The sequence below is a fragment of the Pan troglodytes genome, chromosome 12 (assembly GCF_028858775.2).
Source record: "Pan troglodytes isolate AG18354 chromosome 12, NHGRI_mPanTro3-v2.0_pri, whole genome shotgun sequence".
NCBI lineage: Eukaryota > Metazoa > Chordata > Mammalia > Primates > Hominidae > Pan > Pan troglodytes.
Window position 1 is genome coordinate 27,530,888 of NC_072410.2, and position 20,139 is coordinate 27,551,026.

General features: G+C 41.7%; 1 pseudogene; it reads right to left on the minus strand.

Moving 5' to 3' along the window:
• Positions 1–13,944: 13,944 nt before the first annotated feature.
• Positions 13,945–16,084, minus strand: LOC104005075 (ankyrin repeat domain-containing protein 33B-like; annotated as a pseudogene).
• Between the last annotated feature and the right edge of the window lie 4,055 nt (positions 16,085–20,139).

Here is a 20,139-nt window from a genome sequence, read left to right on the forward strand (position 1 = left end):
AATCTCAAAGAGAAGTTTAAGAAGAAGAATTGAAATACACAAATGTTATATTACAGTGTTTTATTTAGATAAATTTCAAACTCCATTAATTAATATTAGAAGTTAGAATATTGAATATTTTGGAAGGCAATCGTTAGGAAACTTAAAAATTAACCAGGATAAGATACAGGAAGCATTGCATTCAAGGAGAGAAACTGTAATTATTTTTCATGAATAAGAGAATTAAATATTTTTAAAAAATATTTTAACATGTAAAATAAAGAGTTTGACATAGATGAATTTGATGTTATGCCTAATTTTTCAAATGCATATATATATAAATAATTTAATTTATGATAAGTTAACATCATCATGAAGACATAAAACTTTTTTTATTATTATAGTTTAAGTTCTGGGGTACACGTGCAGAATGTTCAGGTTTTTTACATAGGTATACACGTGCCATGGTGGTTTGCTGCACCCATCAACCCATCATCTACATTAGGTATTTAACCCAGTGCTATCCCTCCCCTGTCCCCCCACCCCGTGACAGGCCCTGGTGTGTGATGTTCCCCTCCCTGTGTCCATGTGATCTCATTGTTCAACTACCACTTATGAGTGAGAACATGAGGTGTTTTGTTTTCTGTTCTTGTGTTAGTTTGCTGAGAATGATGGTTTACAGCTTCATCCATGTCCCTGCAAAGGACATGAACTCATCCTTTCTTACGGCTGCGTAGTATTCCATGGTGTATATGTGCCACATACATTTGTTTTACAGTCTGTGAAGAGATTCAGTGAATATCACATTTGAAGACCTGTATTTACCTCCCCGTCTCTCCCGTGTAACAAAACCTAAAACTACAAAGGAAAAGATAAGGAATATCATTGCCCTTGGGACACTGGTAAAACTAATTGAACTTTGGAAAGGGGAAAACAAAAAGGAGGAAAAAAATATGTGGAGGATTTAGATGTACACCTGAAGTTTGGACAGGATCATTAAGAAGGTTCCAGCCATGAAGACCCAGAAACAGTGTCAACCTGTGACTGAGCTTCATCAGAATGACAGAGTATGCTTCTCCATCCTCATCCCCACTCCCAACTAGGCTAACAATTGTTGAGTAACAGGTCAAAGCAGTGTCTTCTGGGGGACTGAACGGAATTTGAAGGGAAACTTAAAGGTGAGGATACAGCAGATACTGAGAAAAGCTGCTGAACCAGTCCAATCCAAAACACAAAGTAATGCTAGATGAGCAGGAAACCTATGGTGCACTGAAATTAACTCTAAGAGGAACAAGACCCAAAACCAAATCAACTCCTGACTAGATTGATTCAACCTTCTCCCTCAAAACACACACATTCAGCCTAGTAAAAGGGAACACATGTTGGTTTTGCTTTCTATATTAGTCTACTCTACACAGTTCACTTTTTGAGTAAAACTTACCAGACATATATAGAAACAGAAAAGATACATAAAGGAAACACTGTTAAGAGACTAAGCAATAAATAAAGCCAGATTCAAACGTGGCAGAGGTGTTGGAATTACCTTTCATGTAGATCTCATAGGTACGGTTTTAGAAGCCCTTAGTAGGGTATAAAGCCTCCTTTTTTTTTTTTATTATACTTATGTGACAAGATCATCCTTTTATCCTCTTATATAAAAAAATTTCTAATCCACATTCATCTCCGTATTGGCAGTTACATTTTTTGACACTTTACAAATATTAGTCCACTGTCTTATTCTTACATTTATGATTGTGGAGCAGTCTGTTGTCATTCTATTATGTGTTCCCTCAAAATGAAACAGTTTATTTTGGCTTCTTTTAAGAGATTCTTCATCTTCAGTAGTGGTTTCAAACTTAAACACATCATCATGAATCAGCCACCAAAGAAGAAAATTACTAAAAATCAGCCAAAATATATTGTTTTGCACATTCAAAACAAAGTAAAGTTATATTTTACACATCCAAAATGGGGATTGGTTGGCTTCCTGAATTCATTTGTTTACTCTGAAAAAATTATCAAACATTATACCCTTGAATATGTTCTCTCCTCATCTTCTCTAGTTAGCTCTACTTTGTGCTACAGCCAATCACACATGATGCTGTTTATAAAGCACATACATGATACTCTCATCCTCCACGTGTCACTCACTCTCCTAGTTTACCTCTGTTTGTCCATCTGTGAAGCCCTCATGACATATCTTTATATCTATTAACCAATTCACACTTTCTGCAGCTTCATTTAAGTTGCTAAACAAAGTTTTCACTAAACAGCAAATTTTACTTATTTCACTTTTTATCAATATAAATTATAATTTTTATTCTTCAATGTCTGCCAAATGTGAAAAAAAATTCATGTATATATTATATATATTTATATATGTATGTGTTATATGGATATACACAAAATTGCTATTGGTAAAGGTGGTTTTCATAGGAGCCTATAATTACTAGAGATTTTATTTTTCCTTAAAGATATTATATTTCCTTAAAGATATTCTATTTCTTAATTTATAATACAGATAATTCTTATGCTTTTATTAAAAACATAAAATAACAGGCTGGGTGCAGTGGCTCACGTCCATAATTTCAGCTCTTTGAGAAAATGAGCCTAGCAGTTTAAGGCTGCAATGAACTGTGATTGTACCACTGCACTCCAGCCTGGGCTACAGAACCAGAATATGTACATATATACATAAATTGACAGTAATGCATTAAAACCTGAAATCAAGTTTTAAAAGCAACAGCAAAGTGCATTTCCAGTCTAGTTCAGTGACTATTAAAATTAAAGCCAACTTCAGGCAAAACATTTCCAAAAACATAAGACAAAAAACAAACACAAAGAAAAAGGAGAAAAAATATTCCAGACTTTTGAAGACATTTATTAAAATCATAAATTGATGGTATCCTCTTTCTCATCTTTTGATGAGTAAAATAAAGTACCCCAAAAATTATCTACAAATTTGGTATTTGAGGGTTCTTTTGTTGTAAACTCAGTGGTTCTTGATGAGAGGAAGTTTAAAGTTTATTTATGGAAATTAGCCAAGGTGTTGAATCAATCATTTTTTCTCCTCTGGTGAAACCTAATCAAGAACCCTAATGGCTATCCCAAACTCCAAGAAACATACAACCTTTTCAAAAGGGCTGTGATTTTTCAGAGATTCAATATAAAGAGGTACAAGGAGCCAAACTAATTCTTCTCTGGGACACACAGAGTGGCTTTGGAACTGGCTGTGAAGATGTCTGAAAGCTACTATCACTATATGGTGAGGCCCTGATCCCTGATCAGACTTTATATTATTACTTCTACTGCAAGTATCAGTGAGACCATAAGTATATTTCTAGGGTGAGAACACAGCTAACAGAGGAGGAGTTCCTGCTACTTTTCCAATCCAAAACAGACTGCGCTATGTTTAATTTTTCAATAAACTGAGCTTGTTTCTATAAGTGATGTCATTTGCTTACTTAGTAAAAATGTTTTTACACTTACTTTGTCATCCTGTCTTCCTACATACTTGTGAACTACAGTGAAGATTAATTTTAGTTGTATCATTTATGCATTCCTTAGTTGTTCCTATGTATTCTAAGAACACAGAAAATAGTTTTCAGATATTTTACAATTTTATACTTGCTGTATATACTAAATTTTATTGAGAATATTTTATTCTATATGTTGTGCATAAATGTAATACCCTCTGTTATAAAGGTGGCACACAAATATATGCGCAAGACAGAATATTCTATAATATACAACTTAGGTAATGCATTGACTAATTTGAGGATAATATTGTTTTAGAGTATACTACATGTCTCTTTAGCATTTCTGGGTGAAATGTGATCAAATTTCAGAATGTTCAGTAAATAAATAATGGTTATATAGAAATTATTTTGCAGTGGTGGATTGTGATTGAGATTCTTCAAAATACTTTAAAGGAGAAAATTATGATATCTAAATGAAACAATGAGAGAAAAATCTCAGTTAAATACCATTTCCTAAACTAATACTTTTTTATTCTTTTGTACAAAATCAATCTTTTCTAAACCAATCACAACGAGCATTAAGAATGGTTTTCAGAGTATTCAGAACCCATCATCTAATGGTATAAATTGGTCCTAATTTCATCCCCTTAAACCTCAAGCTTTTTGGAGTAAAGTCAAAATTCAACAAAACTGAGGATTCTTTTGTTTTCTTCTGTCTTTCTTTCTTTTTCTTTCTTTCTTTCTTTTTCTTTCTTTCTTTCTTTCCTTCTTTCCTCTCTCTCTTTCTCTCCTTCCTTCCCTCCTGCCCTCCTTCCTTCCTTCCATTCTTTCTTTTTCTTTCTTTTATAGGTCTTGCTTTATTGCTCAGGCTGAAGAGAATTGGCTCAATCTCAGCTAACGGCAACATCAGGGTTCAAGCGATTCTCCTGCCCAGTCTCCTGAGTGGCTGGGATTATAGGCATGTGCCACCACTCCTGACTGATTTTTGCATTTTTAGTAGAGACGGGGATTCCCCATATTGGCCAGGGTCATCTCCAACCTGATCTACCAGCCTTGGTATCCCAAAGTGCTGGGATTACAGGTGTGAGTCACCACACCTGGCCTCTCTGAGGTTCATTCTTCTATGCAAAAGAAAAGGGTAGTATGTAGTGCCCTGTGAGTTATGCATGAACCCAACAATTTTACCTACAGATCTGAGAACTCTGTTTGTACCTCAGGTTCTATTTTTGTCTTATACAAAATAAAGCTTATTCTACTCTAGACAGAAGTTTATCATTGAGTTACAACCTGAGTCAAATTTTGCTTTGGTCTTTGTTTCTCCAGGGCATAAGATGAAGAAGTTTGAATGATACCTTTCCTAATTTCCTTCCTTCAGGAAAATGGTCTCAGACATCACACAAGCCTTCCAGAAAGAGCCCATCTGTCTCTTCTGTCTGAACTAACTCGTAGATCCCATCACCACAGGCTGTGTCCCCAGCTTCTGTAGACCCTGTCTCTGCCTTTCCTGGGAAGAAGCCAAAATTCCTACCTGCTGCCCACATTCAGGGAACCATCACAGCAGGAGGACATCAAAACCAATATTCTTCTGAAGAATCTAGTGTGCATTACCAGGAAAGCCAGTCTCTGGCAATTCCTGAGCTCTAATGAACAAATGTGTGGAACCCACAGGGAGACAAAAAGATATTTGAAGAGGTGGACAAGAGCCTGCTTCATTTGCTGTTCTGGGACACTCAGGAGCACCAGGATCACAGACACTGTGAGGGGCAGCTAAGGAACACTGGGTAAGTGATGGCTCTGACAGCACTTTGAAAGCTGGAGGATGGCACAAGTAAAGAGATTAGGGGGAAGTTGAAGAGCATGATGATTAGTCTGTTCTGTACTGGATGTCATGTAGTGCCTAGGTATCAATGATAAAAATTTCAGTGGAATCTGTGAGAATACCTTCCTTCCTTGAACTTACATTTCACTGAAGGAGTGATGAAGTTAATAATCATTATAATAATTTGACTATTTAGTGTAATGTTCAAGGCACTGTAAAGAGCTCAATATCAGGAAGAGTTTCTGGCTATCCAAACTACAAGTTCAAAAGGCTTCTATATAAGAAACCTATGTACCAACACTGGAAATAATAGAATAAAATATGCTAGAATTAGCAAGGCATGGTGTCAGTAGATTCCAATTCTGCTGCAAGATGCCACATTATCTATAAATTAGCCCTGCTTATGATTTTCCTATAAACTTGTTGCATTACATGTTGTGGTTCTACAGTCTGAGATCTTCCCAAATCTTTCATATCTCATCCGTTGATTTCTTTATCACTGGGGGTCTGAAACCCAAAACGATTTACTTCTCTGATGTTCACATTCATAGTTCTTTTACAGGAGAAGATTATGAAGCAAATGAGATCTTTATGGGCAAAAATTCAAGAAAACCAAAGAAATTTAAGTGAGAAAAGCAGGAAACCCAGCCAGTGGATTGTAAGTATTAGGCCTTTTCCCTCAGATTCAACCTCAGACAGACATGCTAGAAATGTATCCACTTATCACTTGAATGGAAATCGTGTTGGTTAGGATTTGAGGAAGATTTTTTCTCATGGCTTCCAATCCTGAGGGTACAATGCAGCATTGATTACTGCTCAGAGAGAGTGGTCAGGCTATGCAGTAGGGAGACTTGGTACTAAAGACTAATTTAAAAACACAGAGATCATAATACTGCAAACAATTATCTGTGAATCAACCATTAATTCCAATGGCTCTCATGTAGGTTTTCCAATATCAAAGGGTATATATTGAAGAAATGATCAATAATAACCTTTCTTCAGGTGTTTCAGGAAGTCATATAATGAATAAAAGTGGTATGAGAAAAGAATGAATTTGGCTTCTAGTATTGTTAAGAAACAATAAAGATAAATGAAAGAAAGGGAGGAATGATTGATTTCATGGTTCTGAGAAGTAGGAAGACACAAATTTATGTACATAGCTTATTGGCAGAATACATGAGTCAGTCTAGGCTTGGTGGCTCAAGTCCATAATCCGTATAACTTGGGAGACCGAAGCAGGAGAATCACTTGAGACCAGGAGTTTCAAACCAGCCTGGCCATCAACATAGTGAGACCCCTAACTTTATTACAAAGAAAAGATGAAAGAGATAAAGAAAAGAGAACCTGAGTTAAAGTGAATAAAGGATGTGTAAGAGGAAGAGGATGAAGTCAGAATAAATATGTCATCTAGGAAATCCAGGTCCCTGCAGTGCTATGTGTAGCTATGGGCAGAGATGACCAGAGCTGAGTAGAGGAAGCTGCATTCAGTTCCCTATGAGAAGTAAAACAACATATAGAGAAACTTACAGAGGATGACAGAAAGATTTTACAACTTAAGAAAAGCAAAAATGCAAAATGGTTCAGAAAAAAAAAAACACCTAAGAAAAATCTATAAGGAGCTGATGAAAATGTGCCATGATCTAGATGTGGAGCTGCTCCAGGAAAGAACCAATAACATGCCTAAAAAATTTTTATATTATTTGAAGTTCATACCTTAGAACAAGCTTGTCCAACCCATGGTCTTTGGGCCACACATGGCCAAGGATGGCTTTGAACATGGCCCAACACAAATTCCTAAACTTTCTTGAAACATGATGAGATTTTTGTTTGTCATTTTATTAAAGCTCTTCAGCTATAGTTAATGTTAGTGTATTTCATGTGTGGCCCAAGACAATGCTTTTTTCTAATGAGGCCCAGGGAAGCCAAAAGATTGCACACCCCTGGCTTAGGTGATATTATTTATTCAACACCATAGATGTGTGTGTGTATATATATGTATATGTGTGTACGCATATATATATGTATATATATAAAATATTTAGCTCCTGCTGCTAAGATGGAGGATCTTTTCCAAATAGAAATAACATAGACAAAATGTAATTCTTTTCCTAACCATGAACAAGCAAGCTTGTGGAATTTTTAAGTGGATATAATTTTCCATTCCCATTTATCAAAATTGGCCACAGAGAATATTACCCTCTAGTAAACTTCTTTTGTAGCTTGCTTTTCAAAAACAGAAAAAAATTAACTTATTTGTGACTATCCCATTTTTGTCTCCAATTTAGCGAAATGGAGAATTTGGGGAAGAAAAACACTTATTTCTTCCTTCTGTTTGTTCTTAATTTATAACATATTATCCTTTAGAAACAAGCCCTGGGAAAGTCCACTTTGTAGACTGTTGATTGCAGCAATGCATGGCCACACATTTCCTTTCCTCTATTCACCACCAGGGCTTTGAATTCATCAAGAGTTTAAAGCCATCCTGTAAATATGTTGTACTGGGATCAACTTTGGAAATGAAAAGGAAAAGGAATTTACAAAGCATTTCAGGGATGGCACTATTCTGTACTTTACCAAACCTAAAGGTTGGGTTGGAAGAGTAGCCCATTTCTGAAGCTTTTCTTGTTTTCTTTGCAGGACTTGGGAGACATATTGACCAAGTAAGTTTGGTCTCAATGCAAACTGGGGTAGCATGAGAGCTATTAAGTGGATCAAGCCATTTCTAACAAAATGAAGACACAACTTATAGAAACTCAATTGTTGGCATATGCATACATATGGGTTCAACTGGCTATAATTTCCTGTTCTCCTTTATGAAAAATTAACCTTTTTCCTCCCTGTGGCTATTGAATAAGTGTGCTTCCAGACTCAATACAGCAGTTTTTGAAGCACAGCTGTTTATGATTGTGGATTTCAAGTCATAAAAATGTTTAGGTGCATGAACTAGTTTTTTCCCAGGTGGTAGGTGAGTGAAGTAAGAAAAGAATATAAGAAAGATTCCCTACAAATGGCTCAATCCTATCTCATGAATGTGGAGATACATTGCTATATCAGGAAAGGGTTTTAAAGGTGAATTTCCATTGAATGATTATTTGTTTTTAAATCCTGTGATGAAATATTTGGTATTAGAAAGCGCAATTGTATTTTCCTCTTTAAAGGAGTGAGTCAGAGCAGTGGCACATGCCCCAGTGTGTGAGCTCAGAGATCAGTGCTCAACCCATCCACTGGACTAATGGACAGATTCCACCACCTCCAGGTGAGTGTCAACCTGCTGAAGTGATAAGCACACAGTGCCCTTCAGGCATGGTCTTTCTTTCTTTGCTTTCTTTTTTTTCTTTCCTTTCTTTCCTTTCTCTTTCATTTTTATTTATTTATTATTTATTTTTTTGTTTTTATTTATTTATTTTTTATTTATTTATTTATTTATTTTTCTGTGGAGTCTTGCTCAGTCCCCCAGGATGGAGCGCAATGGTGCCATCTCGGCTCACTGCAACCTCCGCCTCCCAGGTTCAAGCAATTCTCCTCTCTCAGCCACCCAAGTAGCTGCAATAACATGCACCCACCATCATGCCAGCTAATTTTTTTTTTTTTTGTATTTTTGTAGAGCTGGGGTTTCTCCAAGTTGGCCAGGCTGGTCTTGAACTCCTGACCTTGGGTGATCTGCCTGTCTTGGTCTCCCAAAGTGCTGGGATTACAGGCATGAGCCACTGCTCCTGGCCTCAGGCATGGTTTTCTACAGGCAATTTTTTGTTCTTTATTAATCTTTCACCTTATAAAAGGGAACAGTCTGTAAATAGCATTTATAAGCATACTTAGTAATACAGTCCCTATGATCATAAGGAAACAAATAAATGAAAGCTGGTGTAATGGTAAATGTGATTCAGTCTCCCTTGGGTCTGGGCCTTTTGGGTCTGGGTCCCTCTGTGCGGCCAAGGCAGGTCAGTTGCAGAGAGATGGTCCAGACCTTGCCAAATGGTTTCTATATGAGGCTTCTGGGTCAACACTCCCTTTCAATAAAGACCTGGGCTATGACTCCAGCCGTGTTCTGCGCCACAGTGGGTGGAGTGCTCACAGTGGGTCCTCGGGCCATGGGAGACCCCATTAAATACACTGAACAACATGCCATCAAAGCACTTCCCATCTGACACTGCCCAGGGCCCATAGAAAGCCACGGCAGCATCACAACCTTTGCCAGCACAAAGCCCAGTGTCCTTTCGGTTTATCTGTGTGTATGAGTACCACACTTAGGCTCACCTGTGCACACACTCACACCATAGTGTACACTGTCCACAGTGGCACTGCCTGCTACTTAGGGCTGTGCCTCTTATCAAGTCTTATTTCAGGCTGGCTCAGCATGAGGAAATTATGTATGCAACACTGAGTTTCAACTGAGTCACTGGAAAATTACTCAAATCAATTCAGGTAGTGTGTGTTTTTCTTTTCCCTGTTTCTTTCAAAAACAACCTCCAGAGGAGTTTTTTTAACCACTTATTTAAAATGTTAATGAAGGAACCTGTGAGTGCAGAGGCACAGAAACAAGCAGCTGACTCAAGAGTTATTCCAATGCATAAGCAAGTTCCAAATGCACTGAGAGGCGTGGATGGGAAGATGCAAAGGGCGCCTTAGGAAGAACTGCTTTTCTTGTAAGCCCTTGGCAGCTCCCAGCATGCATGCTGTGATGACATTCACCCCACTGCACTCACCATCATCAATGTGACTGTTGTTTTAGAAGGATCTGTTGTGGTCAGGGTTCCACCTGTCCTTCCCCATACCATGGCGCTCCAGGCAGTTCCAGGCAGGTGCCGGCCAAAAGGGACTGGGGTAGAAACCAAGGACCAGGCCCGTAGAAACAGGGATCCTAGGGGCTTCCAAGGGGGAGCACCGACTGCCAGGTGCGGAATCCACAGAATGACCCACCGGGGAGGCAGAAGGACATGCGCAAATCCCTGGGGAGTGTGTGAGAATTTCCCCAAATACTGTAAAATGGAAAAGTGCTTGCACTTTATCACGTGAAAGACTAATGCTATGTAGGAGCTGACACAGCACGGGAGGACTCTGACCACCTAAGGAACAGTGAGCTGTGTCAGGACAGAAATGAGCAAGCTTGAGTCTCCGGGCACATCTCAGGAAACAGTAATGCAAGGCGCACGTCAGGGCTGTGACTCACTCCTCAGAGCAGGCTTGGGTCCCCAGTGTAAGGATGAACAGACAGCCCTCCCACATCATGTAGTGTGGATGGTGGGGCTGCAGGGCATGTCGTGCTCTTGCCGGTGGGCTGCCAGAGACATGTCAGACCCACTTCTTAGTGAGGGCCCATTCATTTCCTCTCTGGGTTGCATTTCATCATAATCACTCGGTACCCACGATTTTTCCTGACAGCCTGAAACAGCAGGCTTTGCATCCTTTTCAGGCCTGGGGTCTGGCCCTACCCCAGGGGCTTCTGTTTCACCCACAACAGATTCGCCTCCATGCCAGAGACACTGCTGACAGCAGGGAGACAAGCGAAAAGAGGGGTCCAGCACAGCCCTTCTGCATTCATAAATCCTATTTTCCATCCAACATCACGAACTCCTTGTCTCCTGCTCCCAGGAGGAACCTTGGGTCTCAGGAGTGGTCAATGCTGAGATGACAAAGCCATTGCAATTCTGATCTCTATAGTCTTGAGGCCTCTAGTGTTGCCAGGAGGCTGTCAGGAGGAGCTTGAGAAGAAAGAGGCCCACGATGTTTCACAATGTTTATCCCAAGTGGAGCCAAGGGACAGCCTCTGCACACCGAGGTAATTCCAGATGAATTGCTCCACGCTGTTCCCTCCTCCTTTCTGGTGTTTAGTGCTGGCTGACTGTAGAACACTTTATTCACAGAAGCAAGTAGAAAAAAATGTCACTCTTAGTTCACATGTTCCAACGTCAGACTGGGAGTGACCGGTTCTGGAGGGAAGAACCAGGACTGGCTCACTTGTGTTCTCATCAGCCACCTCCACGCACACGGAGGTGGATTTCACTGGTGTCAATACATGCATTCACATCCACGAGAGGCCACTCAGAGGGGCAGAAGCAACTTCACACCCACCATAAAGCCACTTCTGCTGCCAGAGTCCCCAGTCTCCAATCACCGAGAAATTCTCCACCAAGGGGCAAGCTCCAGCCATCTAACTTGTAATCAGTAGCATCAACATTGTCTGAGAAATGTTTATTCTGTCCAGTTTAAGCTTACTTTACACAAACACTAAAAACTAGTAAAATAGATTTTAGCTTTTCCTCTAACTATATTTATATATAAATCCCTGAGAAGGTAGCTGTCAACTTGAAATTCACTATCTACAGCTCCCCGGAAGATCAGACTTCCCAGTCCCACCAGAGCCCCCCATGCAGCTGTCATTTTCTCTCAAGTTGCATACACTGGCCAGGTAAAGGCAGCTTCTACTCAGCAGGCAAGTGGCCCTCTCACCTTCAGATTTGCCAAAGAAATCCGGGTCCTGCCCTACACTTGCTGGCTCGGCAGGCTTTTCAAAATGCAGGTATCTCTGGAGCCGTTTTGTGAACACCAGGAGCATCACTGGACAAGCCCTGTGCTGGCCCCAGGGTACTCTGTGCACCCGGGTAAGGCTGGAACACACTGGGGACAGGGACCCAACATACTCACACGCAAGAGCGTGGGACCTGGGGAAATCGCCAGTTGTTTGCTGTCCTGCCATTGCCGTTCTACACATCCCGGGAGACTATGAGCATGGGTTGTGGTGCCGTAGTGGCTGGGCAGTATCAGAAACATCCATTTTTCACCTGGAAGCAGCAGACACCCAAGGCTCAGGGTAGAAGTGGGGGCTCCATACCATTCCCAGTGCCAACTTCCCATGGCAGAAACAGGAAGGAATGTCTGGCAACCCACCAAGGGTCAGACGCCACATCAGCCTGAGCAGAAGCTGCCTGACACTGGCTGTTCCAATGACAATTAGACGTTCTTGGGAAGGTGGCGCCCTTTGTGGGAGCTCAGGATGGGTGTCCTGGAAGTGCCACTTAAATGGCACTGAGGCCTCTCAAAATCCCTGTGTTAGAGCTGCAGCTCTCCATGTGGGCTGCAGTGCAGTCACCTATGGAGCTTTAGGACAGGCCCAAGGCTCAGTTCCCTGGGCCAGTGCCTCAATAACTTTCGCAGTTGGGGTAGCCGGCTTGGAGAAGCGAGCCTGGGAGACCACGTGGCACTGCCTGGCTGGGTCCTGGGCTGACAGAGGTGAGCGTGGGGCTTGTGGTGACTTGGTAATGCTGTGAATTATGTACGTGTGGCAGGAAGGTGCCACAGTGCTAAGGCCCCGCATCTTGGAAATTCCATAGGGTCCACATGAGGATGAATTAAACACCAAATGCAGTCCTCAAAGGAATAATAAAACAAATACCCACATAAGGGAATCTCTGGAACTGAGTCTGGAAGAGGGGGCTGCCTGGTCCACTCCAGGAGAATTTGCCTAAAACAAGTTTGCTTCTCATTGCATTCTCTTTGCTTCTTCTAAACATCACCTCCTCTAGAGGTTACATTACACCCCATTCCTGTAATTTACATCATTCTGGGCTCCTTACCCTTGTTGCATCCTTTTTTACATTTTAAGGATGCCTAGATTCGATTTACTTAAGAGCATATATGGCTTAATTTTATATTTCTGGTAATCATTTATTACATTTCCCCCATTTTATCAAATGACACGTTTTTCTCATGTCTATTTTAATATGTTAAAGATTTTTGTATACAGTTTATCTAAAACTCCTTGCTTAAAATGAGTTTAATTCTAGCAATACAGACATGCCTATCTCTGCATTGTTTTATAATTTGACGATAAATGTTTTTCCTCAATATATGACTGTATTGGATAATACTTTTTAAAAAGATACAATAAAATCTGATCTCTCTGTCTCACTTGATCATGTGGCTGAACCAGCCAATCCCTCCATCAAATAGAAATATCCGGCATCACTTAATCTAATTAATAAAAACATCCAGCGTGCAGGTGCACCCATGATGAGAAGAAAAGACCAAAGCAAACAGCCCAAAAAGGAGAGAATCCCATGATTTCTGTGTAAACTCCTACAGATATCATAAATATTTATTGCTGGAAACAGTGTTTTAAATAAAAGGTCTTCAGGTAAGTGTATAAAAACTTCCTTGGATACAAGGGACCCTATCACTTGTAAAACTTGGCAAATTGGACAACAATTAAAAATACAAAATTACACAGAAAATATCCTTTAATAAATTGATTTTTTTTAAATTGAGACGGAGTTTGGCTCTTGTTGCCTAGGCTGAAGTGCAATGGCGCCATCTTGGCTCCCTGCCACCTCTGCCTCCAGGATTCAAGCGATTCTCCTGCCTCAGCCTCCCGAGTAGTTGGGATTACAGGCATGTGCCACCACGCCCGGCTAATTTTGTATTTTTAGTAGAGACGGGGTTTCTCCATGTTGGTCAGGCTAGTCTCAAACTCCTAACCTCAGGTGATCCGCCCGCCTCGGCCTCCCAAAGTGCTGGGATTACAGGCGTGAGCCACCGCGCCTGGCCTAATAAATTAATCTTTAAAAAAATCTTAATTGAGGTTCTCTAAAGGGAGCCTTTTAGGGAACATGCCCCCTAGGTGTACTGATTGCTAGGGTGGCTGGTGTGAAGCGAATCGATGTGGCTCCCCCAGCCCCTTTCTGGGAGCATCCTAGAGAGACAGCGTGGAAACGCACGCTGCCCGGTGGTCCCGAGAGCTGCCATGGTGCCCAGCCCCGCGGCCTCACCCAGCCCTCAAACCCCGTGCCAAGCACCCGCGGACTCTCACGTCCTCTTCTTCCAGGGCGGCGGGCGCTTCTCCTGCGCCTTGGCCTGGCGCCTCTTCTCGGCCTCCTCCGCCTCTCGTTTCTCCTCCTTGGCCACCTCGTAAGGCCACTTGGGTATCCGCAGGTGGCCGCTGCCTTTGTGCTGCCCTTCCGCGCCGGCCTTTTGGGCTGGAAGGTGGGCGCGGGCACCTTGCTGAGGCGGACCTGGGCACCACCACGCTGGGCCGCAAGCTGCTCTGCTGCAGGCGCTGCAGGGGCAGGAGGCTGGCCGTCCGCGGGGCGGGGGCGGCGGAGCCCCAGGACCCCGGCAGCCGGGCAGGTGGGAGGCCGGCTCTTGGGGAGGCCTTTGCGGAGCCAGCGGCCGCTAGGCCGAGCCGCTTCTGCTACTCTGCGCCCTCCTCTTCGCCCGCCTCCTGCGCCTGCCTCCCCCCAACCCCCCGCCGCGCCGCCGGAATTTCCTGCGCCGCCAGGATTTCCTGCACCGCCAGCCGCCTCTTCCCCAAGCACAAGGTGCTCTCGGGGCACATAGTCTGGCACGCGAGGGCCCCGGCGGGGCTGTTAGAGGCTCGTGGTCATCCTGACCATGTGGTCCAGGGCGCCCCGGTCCTCTGGGCCCCGCATGGGGCGCGGCGTCAGCGCGGACAGCTCGCAGTCCCTGAGCCTCTGCAGGCAGTTCTTGGAGCCCTCGGGCTTTTGCGCCCTCTCGGGGAGCGGCGGCAGCTCAAGCTGGTACTTTTCCCCCAACAGCTCCCGGCAGGGGCGCTCCAGGAGCCTCTCTGCATGAGGCGGACGTATAAGTGGCCACTCCTCTGGCGACATCCCACGGCGGGGGACCTCGCGTGGACACCCGCCCCTGCTAGCTCAGGGCTCCGATGCGATCCGTTCGACCCTGCATGGCGGCTTTCAACCCGAACGCGTCCCTCCTTCAAGATCAAGACCCTGAACGTAGTTCAACAAGTAGTTGGTGATGATAGCGTGCCCTGACTGGGCCAGGATAGCCTCTTTAGTAAAACAGCCAGGAAAGTCATGAAACAGATGCTCAGATCCTTTCTTCATTTTCACTTTAATTCAGTGATGCCTCTGTGTCTGTCTGACGACATCTCTCCTGGGGTCTGTGATTCTGCTGGTGGTCTTCAGTGCCTACTGAGAAGGGTTCCTGGACATCATCAGGTATGAAAACCTCAAAGCTCTCGGTCCTCAACGTGAGAACCCTGGGCCAGCGGCATCAGCCTCACCAGGAAACCTGTTCTTCTGCTCATTCTTGGGCCCCACCCCAGGCCTATTCAAAGAAAGACTCCAGGGGCAGGGCCTGGCAGCCTGTGTTTCCACCAGATCTGTGTTAAAGCTCAAATGAACCAGCCCACGTGATGCTGACCAGGAAGCACAAGGCTGAGAGCCAGAGTCCAAGGCAACGGTGCCCATGGGGCCAGAGGCAGCTCCTGCCTGTGCAGCTGTATTTAGGGCTGCGTTCCCCTCCCTGTCCTGCCAGTTGACGTCAGTGTGGGGTTACTCAGCTAAGGCCACCACGGTATATCCATAAAGCCGTGGTAGCAGGCGACATTAAGGCTGGTCCAGCCATTGTGGTCAGTCTCCTGCGCCTTCTCAACGCTCACCCCTCACCGCACCAGCGTCCGCAGCAGCCCCACGCCTCCCGGACGCCCTCCTCCGGGACGCTCTCCAAGCCCTCGACGCCGTGCTCCTCCTCGTCCTGGAAAGGGTACAGAGTCGTCCCAGGCTATGCTGCAGGTGTGGGGCCCTGGAACTCTTTGTAGTCAGCGCGGTCCTCCTAGACCTGTGCGCCTAGGAGTGGGGACGGCGGTGGCGGGGTCATGCAGCGCTCCCAGCCACCCTGCGGCCGGGTCCCAGCCAGCAGCACCATGCCAGCGGCCGGAGGCGTGGGCTGGGGGCCGGGGCACCGTCCCGGAAAACTGGGCGCGCGCCAAGGTCCCTGCTTCTCGCTTCCGCGTCCCCAGAGAAGCCGTAGCTCCCGCCCCCAGCCCGGCAGAAACCTCCCTTCTTTACATTATTAAGTTTGTTTTCATTTTAATTTTCTTAGGACATTGATAAAATCACTTTCGGATTTTTGAGATTAAAAATTAAATAATTTTCATCTTTACCCTTTTTAAATTTTTCACACTTTATTTTAATGCTTTTATTCTTTTGTAAATTTTAATTATTGTAATTTATATCTTCAATTATTATGGAAGAATTTTAGAAAAGTCTTTTCACATAATAAAGACCAATTAATGAACTATTATTTATTCTCTCCTCTATCTCAAATACGGACTTTAAACTTTTAGAACACTTTTTGTTTTGAGACTCTTGTTACTTATGTGACATTTTAACTATTCACTCTTCTAGTGAATTTTTAATGTCATTCAAAGGGTACATCTTTCTACACTGAGAATTAAACAAAGTTCTCAAAAATATTCTCAGATAATTTAGAATTTCACCTTCCACTGGCATGTTAAGTATATTCTCCTTCCCTTCTAATGCATATTTTCCCCACACGTCCTCATGTTATACTCCTTATTCACCCTCCATTCAAGAGGTGATTTTATTTATTTATTTATTTATTGAGACAGAGTCTCAGTCTGTCACCGAGGCTAGAGTGCAGTGGCATGATCTCGGTTCACTGCTATCTTTGCCTCCTTGGTTCAAGTGATTATCCTGCCTCAGCCTCCATAGTAGCTGGGATTGCAGGTGTGCACCACCATGCCCCGCTAATTTTTGTATTTTAGGTAAAGACAGAGTTTTACCATGTTGAACAGGCCAGTCTTGAACTCTTGACCTAAAGTGATCCACCTACCTTGGCCTCCAAAAATGCTGAGATTACAAAAACAGCAACTAAACGCTGGAATGATGACTGGGAACTTGTCTAGAATCTCCAGTGATTATCCTCCTTATAACAAGGCAGAAAGCCTTCCTCAGAATTATCTGGACTGACATCACTCATTGTCCAGACCTGTTAACAGACTCCTGCAACAAGTGCTGTGAGTCTCAAATGTGCTCCTTCAATAATGCAGTAGAAGGCCTGAGTTTCCACATAATAGTATCCTTGAATGCCTGGAGACTTAAGGCACAAGAATGTATTGATCCTATGAACTTTATGTTTTGTAAAATTTCAGATTATGTGAGGTGTTTGGACAAATTAAGTTTCAGGGTGATATCCACTATTGAGACAGAAAATTAGTTTAAAGAATTAAGACCTCAAAGTCCAGAATGAGAAAAATTTGTTTTTCTTAGAGCCTCCTTATAACTGTCTTATTTGTTTTATAGATGTAAGTACTAGAGGACAAGCTCTACCTGATATAACTGGCCTAGACATATGCAGATTTATTAATTGTAGAAGAAATAATTATACCTTTCAGGTAAAATGGCTATGCAAAATAATTAGTTGCTGTTTTTGAGACAAGTTCTCACTCTGTCACCCAGGCTGGAGTGCAATAGCACAATCAGAACTCACTGCAGTCTCAAACTCCTAGACTCAAGCAATCCTCCCAACTCAGCCTCCTGAGTAGCTGGGACAACAGGTGCACACCACCACTCAAGGCTAATTTTCTTTTTATTTTTGGTAGAGATAAGGTCTTACTATGTTGCCCAGGCTGATCTCAAACTCCTGGCCTCAAGTGATTTTTCTGCCTTGGCCTCCCAAAGCACTGGGATTATAAGTATGGCCACTGTTACCAGCCTTAGATCATTTTTTTTTAATACAGATAGCTTCCCAACTAAAAATATTTTATTAGAATTCTCTGAATTCAGCAAAGCAATGTTATTACTGACCCAGTCTTCACTTATTTTCAGCTGACATGGAAGAACAAAATTACCTTTATTTTAAAATTTATTTTATTTTATATTTTCAAGGTGCAAAGTATGTTGTTTTGAGACACATATACATAATGAAATGATTACCATAATGAAGAAAATTAACAAATCTATCATATCACTTAGCTGTGCTTCTTTTTTATGATAAGAACACCAAAAATCTAGTCCCTCAGAATATTTCCCAAAAACAATACATTATCAAATATGCCTACAGGTTGTACATCAGATTCACTTATTCTACTACGCCTTTACAACTTTTGCCCTTCATTTACCTATTTCCTTCCCGCCAATGTAACCACCTTTTTTAATGTATTGAACTTTTAAAAATAGATTTCAAATATGAGTGGAACCATGAAGGATTTTTCTCTGTGTGTCTGTCTTATTTCACTTAGGAAACGTGCCATTTACATGCCTCCTAAATTTAGTACAGAAATAGAGCGCTAGTCAAGAATGTGTCTCAGTTTTGTTAGATTTATTTTTTCCAAGTTATCCTCTTTATCAATTTTTACTTTTTGTACTATAGAAGAGTCAAAATTATTGTATTAAAAAATCTGTAACAAGGCTATTGATAAATAACTTCTTTTAGGGATAGAAAACTCAGGAAGTTCAAGATTTCTGGATTAATGATTGACAGTGTTCTTAGTGGTCCCTCTTTGATTTATTTCAATTGTAAGTAATTCTTGGTGATAGTCTAACATAAATTCTGACAGGTGAAGAGAATAAATAAATTAAGTATCTCTAGGAGAATCAATAGAATAAGATTATCTTGGTTAAATGGCTAAGAAAGTATGCTAAATAGACACAAAAACTTTTTCATCTTCCAAAATCAGAGTTAAATAGTAAATAATCGTAAAGTAGCTAATTCTGTCTTTCTGCAAAAGTGAATCTGAGCTAAATTAGAAGAATGTCAGGAATAAATTTTTCCTTGAAAACTAGGAAGAAATAATGTAATTAAATTATGAGGCACTGACTGTTGCATACAGTTTTATGTTGCATAGAGTTTTAGCATCAACAGAAAAGCTTACAAAACAGGTGAAAATCAAAAAGGAGTGCTGGGTTGGAGCCCTAAGGTGAATAATTTTATCATCTCAGATCACTTGGAAAAAGGCAGCGAGTCCAAAAGAAGCTGGTGATAAGCTTTCTCTCTGCTAACCCCTAATGTTCTGCATGAAATATGTGGAGGCAGAAGAGAGACAGTTTATTATAGAGTCTACGTGGTATAGAGCGAAGGAATAAGAACATTTCTGATAAGTATTTTCAAAATTTGAAGAATCATTCCTATATAAATCATTCATTTAAGAGACTAAAATATAAGTAAGATGTTTCTTGCCACATAACCCTCAGCTAGCCAGGCTCTAAAAAGGACAACACTGGACACCTTGACAGTGGTAAAAAGCAGGGTTTACTCACTCTTGAATACTAAGATCTGGTGCTAACCTTAGGCAGCAGCTTGTCTATTTGGTTGAGGTTCAGCTCAAATCTCTTGGGTTATTTTCAGTTGTGCCAGTCATTTAATTTGTTTTCTGAATCAAATAATAAGAATGGATATGGTTTTGAGTGTAAACAGCATTCCCAGATATATCTTACAACTTGGTGTGCCATCTGCCTAATTTTGAACCTATAGGACGGGAATAACTGCATTGTGAAAAATACCAGGTGATTTCCTTAAAGCCAAATACTCTTGTCCCTCCTACTTTTCTTTTGGCTTTCCTGCTGCATGGGACGTGGCAATAAATGGCAGTTTTCTGCACACGGAGATGAAATTCACTTGTTGAGGATGTCAATCTTCTTGACAACTCCTATATTGGTACAAACATGTGAGAGCAATGCACCTTCTGAATCATTTCAAATTTGTGGTCTTTGTTAGAGCAGGTAAGCCGGTGCCCTAGGAGACATAGCTATTACGTTCTATTATAGAATTTTCCATTCTGTATCATCTGGATTCTTATTTAAAATGTAGACTAATTTTGTTCTTTCTACTGCATAAGAAGGTTTATACCACTTTATGCTTAGCAAATAATTAAATTTATATGTCAGTTTAAATAAGGACAGTCTCCATTGTTTTAAGTCCTTTTCCTGTTCCCCATGATCTTATATAGGAAACTTCCTCTTTCCATGGTTTATATTAAAAAACCTAAGACAATTGAAATCAACCCTATAAAAATTATGCTACAATTATTTTAAACCCTAACATAATAGTATTATCTTTGATATGAATCTGAAAATCAATTTATTT